The sequence below is a fragment of the Diuraphis noxia genome, unplaced genomic scaffold, assembly GCF_037042655.1.
Source record: "Diuraphis noxia isolate RWA-SAM2 unplaced genomic scaffold, SU_Dnox_SAM2 contig0002, whole genome shotgun sequence".
Classification (NCBI taxonomy): domain Eukaryota; kingdom Metazoa; phylum Arthropoda; class Insecta; order Hemiptera; family Aphididae; genus Diuraphis; species Diuraphis noxia.
The window spans coordinates 56488792-56501574 of NW_028301712.1; positions in this window are offsets into that span (position 1 = coordinate 56488792).

Genomic DNA, 12783 nt, shown 5'->3' on the forward strand with positions numbered 1-12783 from the left:
TAAGAGAAAGAACTCTGAAGTCTCCAACACGTCCTAGAAGCACAAATATATCTATACAAGACTTGTGTGTGTGTGTGTGATTTTTTCAATATACCGAATATTACTTATAAAATATGATGTTGTAATAATATTTACAATAATAGGACACTCCTTATGTATGGCTGAAAAAAATAGCGAATTACATTTGATCAGGCATCATAATGTATTTTACTATATTATTTTGGTTAAATTTGACGACGATACACTATTGGTATCTATAAAGGTCTTATGAATAATTAAATAAATATTAAAGTTTTGAGTTAAATTTGAACAAAAATTAGCAAAACTACTCACCTTTGTAATTTTTCAATCATCTTAGCCATGAAATGGGTGTGTTCTCATGAACATATTTAATGAACATTTATTTTTTAGTCATGCAAAAATATGGAAATGCTCTACCAATAATTTGAAAATTCAAAAATAATAAGAGCCTTTTAATATGCATAATATTATGTTGTATTCTGGATCTAAAATATTATCGTAATTTATTCCCTACTTCAAAAGTGTGTTTAAATCACATTATCATTATTATTAAAAATTGAGAGGGATGAAAACGAGAGAAAAAAATCACCCTAGGAGCCCAGGGATTCCAGATAATCAGCCTTGGAAATTCTTTCACTGGGGTAATCTGGTCTCCACTGTGTCTTATTTCTGAGCCAAAATTGTTTATGAATTTCGAGTGAAAATTTTTTTGGATAATGGCTATACCGCTCGACCTTAGCAGAGAATATTATGATGAACAGTAGGTATATACAACATGGCTATCTGTGTATTTTGGTTTTAGTTTACCAAAGTTCGTGGACATATCGGTGTCAGTGTATATCACTATGTGGCATGTACAATATTAAGATGTAGTAATAAGTGCCACTTGATGCACTTGGTCGATTTAAGTATAATTACTTCATGAGGTAATAAGGGGTATCTCCGCAACTCCGTCCGCAAAAATGAACAATTTTAAAATACAGTACCGAGTATTATTGTTAGGTTAATAGTTTATAAGCAATTATTATGCCAACAAAAAACTTTTTTTAAAGTTTATTTTTTTTCAATTGGACGTGATTCGAACTACTGTCTAAACTTTTGTGGTATCTCTCTATAAGAACAAACTGAATTATTTGTCAAAAACTGTCGTCATATTATTGAGTCTGTATAATTCACAACTCCGTGGTACTGCACACCAACACATTGTCTTTCATATATATATAAAAGACAATATAATATTTATATATATATATTATTTACGTAGATGTATATTGAATATAATGTTAACGAATGGCCACCATATAGCGATGCATTGTAGGTACCTATATTTGGTAGGTATATTACACTATATATTATGTATTGTACAATAATGTGTAATTTACTACGGACCGCGTACAACCATTACAGATTTAATCGTGATTCATGAATATGTGTGTTTCATCTCATCACTGTGGATAACATACCTAATATTATATAGATTTACCATGAGGTATGAATAGGTAGGTATGACCACTATTAATTATTATTGTATACTATAAAGGTTTAGAATATTTTAACAATATGATTATAAAACTTGACAATTATTATTATATAGTTCTGAGTAAAGTCTTTGTAGTAATATCTTGTCAAAACTCGAAAAGACGACTGCGTTTTATAATGAAGAATCAACAATAATAATTTGGGTAATGGAATTTCCGCTGGCGCGAAATTAGATATACGCCTATTACTGCAGAGATATTATTATTATTGTCATGGCAGTATAGCAGTACTCGTCGTCGCAGTTAAATTGTTTAGATATGTCGGAGAAGATGAGAGAAAAAAGGAGAGTATTCGCATTGATTAATATGCTTTCTGCAGGAAACCCCTCACGCTCACACATAATACATAATACAACGGAATATAACATAAACATATTACTATTACATCGCTAATGTGTCGTAGAGCGTATTTCGTGAAAGCGAAGGACAGTTTGTTATTTTTTGCGCACATCCGACGGAAATTAAATTCGTGTCTGACTAGTAGGTAACGAATACAGCAATATCCCAACAAAAACATATATGTAAAATTATAGTCAAGTTCAATACTATGATATACGCCTTGGTTGTTGACTTCAACGATAAAAGAAGTGAGATCTAAATGGATGCCAAGTTCAATGGTCAGTCCTGAAATTTATTTATAACAACATAAAATATAATTTCTTCTTATCACTTAGGATAATGTTTTGAAGCCTAAGGTCTGACTTGGCTAGTTGTCATATACGAATTATTATTAAGTAGTAAGTACCTACTAAAACATTCATGGAAGAGAACTAGCTATGTTCGATAGCTACTCGTAGTTCTACCAGCAAGCCAAATTTTCAGAAGAATAAAAAAGAACTCACAACTTTAGAACTTGCAAAGGCTATAACAAAATAATTTTAAATTATGACGTTTATCAATTTAAGTTTAACGAGACGATGAGACCCGGAAATACGATACCAGTTTTGCTTTTATTTGGTGATATTTTTATTCATATTATATTTCTCCACATATCAAATCGTATGCATTTTTTTTTTTTATTAAATTACAAACACATGCGCGGTATGTCACGTGTGTTGCAAATAACAATATTATAACATAATCACCTATTTAAAGGATGTAAGTATGTATTATTATGTCCTAGAAACCGTCATCGACATAATCTTTTTATTATTATTATTTATTTACAAAATATAAGATAAAGTGTAATATATAATATATTGTTTTTAAAGTTTTCTGGTTTTGTTTCTGTCATCTATCGTGTGTGTCTATAACAACAATGAGTTAAATTACAATAATAAATCACGGTGTTGAGTTCTTAAACAAAAATAATTAAAACTCTTATATTTTTATTTTTTAATCCAGAGCGACACTAATATGTTATAATAATAATTGTCGTATATCGTGCATCTGTATGTATTACAAGCGAGTGACTATGGGACGCGAAACTCAATCGATTCATTTGTCAAGTAACACTAATGAATCATTAGTGAAATAATTGCGATTTTTCGACCAATCCAAAAACGAATCATTAACCCGTTCTGAATCCACGCCAGTACAGTCACGTCATAGTCAGCCAAAGGTATTCACATTCATCACATTCGTGTGCACCCGATAATGATAATAATTATTAATTTTAATTGCATGTAAATCCATCGCCATTGGGAATTTCAACTTAAATATTCTCAGAACCACCATCGCTATTTCCGTATAGGCACATTGAATCGTGAATTTCACGTGAAAATACATAACCCCAGGTAGTAATGATACCATTTTTGTGCAACAATATAATATTGTACAAACTTACATTTTATGCCAAAATTAATTGCACCCTTATATTGCTCGATCAACAAGACTGTAACAATTATATTTTCATAAAACGGTGAAACGGTACATAAGTCGGCCACTTGAAGCTCATCGAATGATAATATTATGATTATAATAACGACAAAACAGGCTATATTGTAAAACGTACTGATCGAGTGCCAACACCATTAATCACAAAAAATATCAATGAATAGAATATAATAAATACCGTTGTATTATGATTATCGCTACACATTATTGTACTGCAAGTACTCAAAAATATATACTTGTGTATAATAACTTAATAAGGAATATAAATATACGAGAATATTAAAGATTTTTTATTAGCTTAGTGTATAAGCGACGGTTGACACTGGTTTAATATTTATTGTTATTTTTATTATTATACTATCATATTACATCGATCTATAAAAATCAAATTGATTAAATAAACGTAAAAACTTAAAAATATGCATTCTATATTTTATTATTATTATTATTTTATCAGCTTATAAATTGTATCTATCGTACGTTTTTGAATTATAACCAGGTCATATTTGAATTATATGTAATTATATAAGTGTGTGAAAAAAATATTCTCCAATTTGACTGTCTCTAGCTGCCACTTTAAACGTAATATCATTCAAGCGTGTGTTATGAAATAACAGTGTTTCAAAGTAGGTTGTAAACGACTGTGTCTAAAATAATTAGTTTTTAGTCGTTGTTACTCGTTTGAGCATACTTTTGAGTTGGTAAAACTATTTTTTTTCTTCTAAAAAATCCCATTAGGAAAAGTCACTCGTTGAAATGAATGACATTTATATCGTGTCTCATGCGTAGGTTTCTCATATTCTAATCTATCTATTTCTATGGTACATGGACTTAAAAAAATCTATCGATTTTTCAATATTGCAGCTTATTACCAGTTTTACTGGGTTTAACCTCGTATTAATTGTATTATGCAATTATTTGCATGACTATCGAACTTAAAATGTATCCTTCAAACATTGATTTGACCATTCCAGAATTATTTTCACTAATGCTCGCATTACATGATTAGATAATTTACATTTAAAAGTGCATTAAAAATATGAATTTTTATCACGATTATCTTTATTAAGACATACAATTTTAGAACATATCATTTATACTATCTATATTACAATTTTTAAACCAATTGCTTCAGTTTTCTTGAATACATTTTTTGTTTAGTATACGTCCTTTCAAGAATATAACGGCCTCATAGCTCTGTAAATACGCAAGTTCTACTGTTTCGAATAAATTAGAGGAAAAATAACGAAAACAAAATCTAATCGATTCATACATTTTAATGTAATTTATAAGCTATACGCATTATGGAGCTGCCGGAACTTGGGAATTATATATATAATGTGTTGTTTCCGGAAGGGAGTTTTGGCTACTATCGCGAGAAGAGAAGAAATAAACGATGACGACCCTTTGCTGTTGGATACCTCCCCATTGCTAGTTTTACATAATAGTATTATGTCCACGTGCAGACTACCAAGTATGTATGTAGTTATAACTTACAATATACACATGTGTCATACGCATATACCTATATAAGTACATACTTACGACTAGCTTACGCGAGTCGACTGGTAAAGTGTTTGTGTTATTGCTATTATTTTACTGTATTAAACGTGGCAAGCGTAACCCGTTTTATAAGTCACACGAGGTGATGGGATGTGGGTGTATAAGATAAGCACATTTGGATAATTAAACGACTCTGCGTGTTTTATAAGCACTTCGGACTTGGTATTCTGTAATCTGTATGCTACGGTGACTACGACTGCAAGATGCAATTTTGATACTAAATTGCCAATTATTATTGTTACTTTTAAATATTTTTAACTATATACATAGGTGTGAAGTAATTTCGATTATGGTCGGTTATGTTGTTAAGGGCACTAATAGACTGGAAAACGATACAATTACATTAGAAAAATACTACAGCGTTTGTACAAGACAAAAACGTCAATACATTAGCCTATTATCAATGAAAAAGATAACTGTGGGTGATGCACCAAAAAGTCGTAAAAAAATGTACCCACAATATCTAAAGAAAAAATTTGTCACGCATTCAATTATAGATCTCCATTATCGTGCGGACGGCCATTCGATGGAGTTTTTAGATTTAAAAAAGAAGCTAAATCCATCCTTCCTTCGCCACCCTACCCTATTCATGATCAAGTTTTTTTAATGGACCTATATCTTGGCATAACGGGATTAGGGTGACTTCGGAGACGTGCCTTAAATAATTTACCTTAAAATACGGTGAAGAAATGGTATTGTATTATGACGAACGTGTTTACAACACTTAGTGAAGGATTTGACAATTGATTGTCGTGGGATTGCGTTTTTTTTTTTTTATAAGATCTATTTAAAAAAATAGGTAACTGGAATAAAGGATGTAAATAATTATTAAAATTGTTTCAAAAAAATGTAAAATATTGTTCTTTATTTATTTGAATTTGAATTTTATCATATCGATATGGTTTATGTATACAAAACAAGTATAATCTTATAATATATATTTCATTATTACCTGATAAATTTAAACGATTGATTTTTTTTTGTTTTTTTTTTCTTGTAAGTAAATTTTAAATAGACAGGTTAACGATAAATGATTAACAGTACAAACGTGTATAACATAGATAAATGTTATATTCCAAAATAATATTCATAGCAATCCTTTGTATTTCATACTGCTGCGTAATTTAGACGTATGAAAATTTTGAAAACACTATAAGAAACTTATGAATATACATATGTAATTTCTTCTAAATAAAAATATTCATGCAGTAAGACTTGTATTGTATACAAATGTATGGTAAATAATAGAAATGAATATTTTTATTTGTCTAGACAATAATCTGAGTCTTAACAAAAAAAGTAGAAATTATTTGATATAAATTGGAAATAAATATATATTATGTAGGTAAAGCAGTAAAAAAGAAAGAATTTTGTATCAATAAAATATTTTAAAATGAATTAATTTGATTTCAACAAAATATTATTCCATAGTGAATACATTATATTTTATTAATATTGTTATATTATATCTTTAAATCGAAATTGCATAATTCTATTGAGTCTAAAAGTTCAAGTGGTTTGAATTATTCAAAGAGGCTACATCAATTCTAAATCACCTATTACTATCTAAAGAAGATTAACTGTTATTTAAAGGCTATAGTTTTGTGAGGAGTCGAATAATTAAATATTGGCGATTGGAAAAACGCGCAGGAATAGTGATTTGGCAAGAAAAAGAACGATAAGATTCGAAATGGTTATGGAGCTGAATAAGATTTTTATTTCAAATTAATAAAATCGAACCTTTAAAATATATTTTTATATTTTTTCAGCATCAATCTATCAAGTTAGAAAAACATCCATGAAATATTCGTGAGTAATACACACTTGAGGGTACACTAATGAGTAGGGATGAAACAACAACAATTCAAAACGGCTATGGGCGAACACACAACCCGTATATTATACATAACACGTATCAATAAAATACGAATTTCCATAAATAATAGAAAGAGATCTCGTACCGAGAATAAAATAACTGTATTTTTTTGTTCTATAGCCAAATCATTTTATCATTCAATCATTAGATTAATATTGCATTTCGATAAAAAAGTATTAAAAATAAATCGGGCGATAACTTACGCATATAACAGACAATAGTATTAATACCATTCAGCGCATGTTTATTACAAAAGACGAAGACGGAATGGTGTAATATTATTAAAACAATAATATTATTTCTTGTTTCGTCAAATGTATATCAGATGACCAGAAATGTATCCCACCTACAGTTTAATGATCTTAAGGATTAGATTAAGTTGTATTGTACTCAGTTATATGAATTAGTTATATAATAATTAGGGAACGGATTTGAATGCAAATTGCATTTTTTTCTGAATGTCCGAAAACATTGGTTTCCAAGCAAAAAGTTCATTTTATACATCAAAGAATTAAAAAATGTAACTTTTATTTTGCATTTTTAAGACTTTAATGCATTTTTAGAGCATTTTTTGAAATTTTTAGTGCATTTTGTGGTTTTTAAGTCATTTTTCAACATTTTTTCCACATTCATTCTAAAAAAAAATTAAAATTCCTAAATATATATTATGTTACAAAATTATTGTTGACACGTGTATTAAGTTACGAAATTACGAAATTATTGTTGACACGTGTAGACACAAAATATATACATACAAGTTACAACAGATTATTACCCACATTAAGGTAAAGATAAGAGATAAGATACGATAAACTATTTATCTAAAGTTAATTAATTAAGGTTGTATTGTATTTAAATATTTTTTATTAGATTTTTCATAATAATGTGTTTTTTTATAAGTTTAAATACAAAATTTTGTTTTTATTGAATATGAACCCATTTTTAAAATTTTTTAGGGCATTTTTTTAGTGCATTTTTTTATGTTAAAGCATTTTTTTAAGGCATTTTTCTTGTTTTTCAGAGCATTTAAATCCGTTCCCTAATAATAATATATGTTTATCAGGGTTAATAAAAAGCTTTTAAATCGTATTGTGTTAACTTTAGATTCTGAGTGGATCGAGGAATGTATTGAATTTACCAAGTTGTGTGTTTTTATTTTTATTTTAAATTTAATTTTTTTGTGTCTGTCATCACGTTTTGGGGCAGTAAAAATACTTCAATTAAGGGAAATACGAGAAATTTTACACACAATCAGTTTTTGACAAAATCAATTTTGGTTTTTGATGTAACATTAAAACAAATGACCATAAATACATGAAATTTCACTGAATGTCTATAGAAGTATATTCTATCTACTATGTAATTCTCAAAAAATTTCGACCTAAGTTCAACTATTTATAGGCATATGCAATTTTTGATCATTATTAGTTAATTTAAAATTAATATCGATCAAAATTTATTTGTTGGGCAAAAAAGCTTGAAAATTGAATACAAGGCTCCTAATATATTGTTAAAATAGCAGGTAAAAATATAAAAAATACATAGGCACAATTTTTTTTTATAAACATTTAAAGTTCAATTTATCTTAGATAGAAATTCATAAAATTTTTTCTTTTTACATCTAAGATTTGAAAATTTAATTCAAGATTCCTTATAAGCTTATCTACCTTTATCAAAAAAATGTCCACCGGAAAGTCAAATATTAATAATAATCTATAATATATTCTAGACAGATAAACCATCTCCGCTCAGAATCGTTTCTCGTATACAATGATATAATATCATTGGATTCAAATTTAATTCTATTCATTACTGTAACCCACTTGTAACCTACTGTACAATAGAGCGATATTCACTTTCCCGCTTTTTTTAATATCACTTTAGCTATTTAAAATTAAATGTATCTTATATTCTTGTTGTTGGTACTTATATCATCTTTTTATTATTGTACTTGTCTGAGTAGCGTAAATATATTTATTTTCAAATAACTGCTTTTAACATTTTAAACGAAACTTTCGATACTGAACTTATCAATAACAAAAGAGTTTAAGTTCTTAAAATAAAGGTAATTCGATAACTTACTAAACTAATATTATTCAACACTGCTGCTTGCAGGAACATTAATTAAGCATAACTTTTGTTTCGTTAATATTTCTTAACATAAATTTAAATGTTTTATAGTTTCGAGTTTATCTGGATAAACATTTAATTGCAAAATAACACTATTATCTCATTAATAACCTTTAAACAAATAAAATGTTGCTTCGTATATAAAATATTAAATCAAATATTAAGAGAATATTAAAAATAATAATTCATTGATATTTATATCTTTGTATTTATTTTTGTTTTTGTTTGTAACCAAAAATAAAAATGTATTCTTCTTAATTCTATGGAATGTAGCAAATGTAAAAGTGTTATTATTTTACACCAAATGCTTTGGTATAGTTCGATTAATGACAAAAACACGTTTACATTTTTGTGAAATGGCAAATGAGAAGTTTCGTTTACTACCTGCATCATATGACATAAAAAAAAAACAGCATGAAATGTTCAGATAAATTTTATCAAAGTTTTCATGTAATAACAATTTGAGACACGAGTCAAAGCAATTAAGTTTCACCGAGACCTTATTAACACAAGCAGTTACAACGATTCGTTAACTGTAGATATATTAAGTAGAATAATTTCATGTTTCAAGTGATGGCTCGTGTCGTACTACGTTTTAGTTCGCTCTATAATATTATTTTGCATGTGAATTGTAAAATGTTTGTGTTTTGCATCATAATAGGGAAATTAATAAAAATAAAAATAAAATCTGCAGTAAAATTATGAATGTTCCTTATTAGTGTTCAATATTTAAATCATATGAATCATATGTACTGACGAGTAATTTTAATTATTTGATTGTTTAATTGTCTAAAACAGATTAGGAAATCTAGTGATAAAGTCATTTATATTTTATTTTAAATAATAACACAAAACTGTTAGACTCCTGTTTTCAATTTTACATACCTTCGTCAATGAAAGATCTGTTTGGTTACCTAATCTAAAATGCATTTCTTAAGAAGGAGTACTAATAAATTAAACTGATACCTCATTTTTATATTAAATTTATATTTATATTTATTGAGTTTTTTTTTCCTGGTTAGAACCGACAGCAGAGGAGGATCTGTTTGCACAATACTACTCCTCTGCTGCCATCGTTTATTGATGAATAACGTTAAAACATTTAATCACAATACTTAACATCAAATATACATATTACAACACCTAATGCTACAACATAAATGTCCCATAGATAAATGATGACGATCCCGTTTATCGATCCTATTCTCGGCCCGGTGTCGCACGCACCCGCAGGCCTGGCATCCCGTTTTGCTGTTTTAACGGAAGGAGCTCAGACGTTTAGAGCAGCTCTTGCTTCGGCCTCAGATAGCCTCTCTTCTTGCTCTTTGCAGCTAAGAATGTATATTTATTGGTTTATTTTCATTTAACTATAAAATATTTTTATACCAAATGTTCAATGTTGATGAGGGGAGAACACCCCCCTGCTCCACTAGATTGCGCCTCTGCATCTAATGGCCATAATTGCCTGGCTTATGATTAATAAAATAAAAATAAATAAACAAATATAACGTAGTGATTATAATAATAGTAATTATTATTATGTATTTATGTTTTTTTATTTGTGTTATCGCCGTGAGTCGCGTAGATCACGACAACAACCAGAGACCGTTTTTATTATTTTAATATCTTGTAATTGTAATAGAAGTTAGTCTATCTGTCACCATCGTTCAACTTTGAAGCGTGCAGTATGTTATAATGTTATTATTATTACTATAATTATTATAATTATTATGTTATTACATTATGTTCAAATGCTGTCATTGTTTTTTTTTTCTAAATTAATATCCTGACGATCGAATGATTAATGTTAAATGTAACCACTATATTATCACCAAGTTAACAACAGTTAGTTGAATATTTCAATGTTTTCCAATCACCTACTGGCTACTATGGGAATCAATTGATATTCCGTTTTAAATAAAAATTTAATTTAGTAATAATATTAATATATTATATAAATTATAACGATTTCACTATTATTGCACAATGTGAATGTATACGCCAGGCAGTACGCACACCACCGAATGCCGACGATGACGACACAGAAGTATTGCAACATGAGTAGTGGTTTTACAAAGTAAAGAAAAAAAATATTACAAACTACAAACACATGCACATAATATACAAAATATTATTCAAAATATTAATTTATTAGAAATAATTTATATTTCTAAATGTTAAAAATAGCCATATTATAATATCATATCTCGACAGTTGCATCAACGGTATTGATAATTAATTGAAACTCGACACTCGTAATTTAATAATATAATATGAATTTTACTATACTTTTAAGTTTTAATATGCTTTTAATAAGCTAAATTATATAAAATGTAACTTGTAATTAATATCGTATCGCGATATCGGAAAATTAAATACGATATCGATTATTAAAAATATATCGTTGGCCAACACTACTATTTACTCGGTTTTATTGATCTCAGCATTATATATTAGTTTGGAACTATTATAATTATTATGAACCGTGATTCATTAAAATAACTGAAAAAAGTAAATCGGGACGATAAAAATGACCAAATTATCAACTAAAATATATAATATGTTATACATACATTTCAAAAGTAACATAACCTTATCATAAATAATTATCTAAAATATTCAAATATAATTTCAATTTAAAACTGTTCTTCCTGCAGATACACCTTTTCTATGAATATAATAGGTAATATTATTAATTTATAAACAATACCATTGATACATATTATCTTAATGTCATACTGACATTTTCATAACATTATTTTTGCACGTTAAGTATAAAGTTTCCAAATAATTTTAGCAGGAACAGAAACCGACCCTATTTTATTTTAGCCGGAAACGGATAGTAGTCGAAAGTAATTTCACTTTTTCTCCGGAATCCGGAATCACAGCATTGGACTGTTTTATGTATATATTTTTGATATCTTCAGTGTTGAAACTTATCTAGATAATTATCTGTATGCGATTTAATTTTATCTAGAGTAAAATTTACTGGTTTTATATTAGACGAAAATTTCAGTTATATAATATAATATAATATATTAAATCATTTATCTAAACAATTTTTATGTATAGATATTTATTAAATATTAAAGTGTAATATACATTTATTGATGGGTTTTCCATTTTACATTAATTAACTTAATGTAAGTATACGATAATTTCTGAACGGCTGCAGTTCCAGAAATGCTCAACGATTTAAAATCACGAGGCAGTAATTATAGTATTATTTTTATATAAATGATAGCGTATTTCTACATATACCGTTTTAGACGAATAAGTCTCTCTCTCTATATATATATATATAATATGTATGTAATAAATATTAGGTACGTTTAATATTTTGTATACACCGTGAAATTACCAATGAAAACATACAGATCTGCTTTGTGTACTGCCCAGCCCAGCATGTAACACCCAGTCAATGACTTCTGCAGCTAATATATATATATATTAAATATTATAACTTTTACTATATTTGTATAGGCCACCATCATCCTTGTCAATTTCATTGATACCACTGTACAATATATTATATACATACAAGATTCATACTATTATAATAATATAAATATCTATATTGTACTTCAGAGCTTATATTTTAATTTCTGATTATAAAAACACAATATAACGCGTCAATGTGACAAATAACTGTCAGTTGTTGTGTTCTTGTAAGTTGTAACCTAATAAGTTTTTTTATGATGTATAATAGTCCCTGGATAGTAATTTAAGATATTTTATTTAAACAATTTAAACTAATCTATCCTAGTACCTAACATTATATGTTATTATAAATTAAAACTAAGCTTGTCATATTCTATA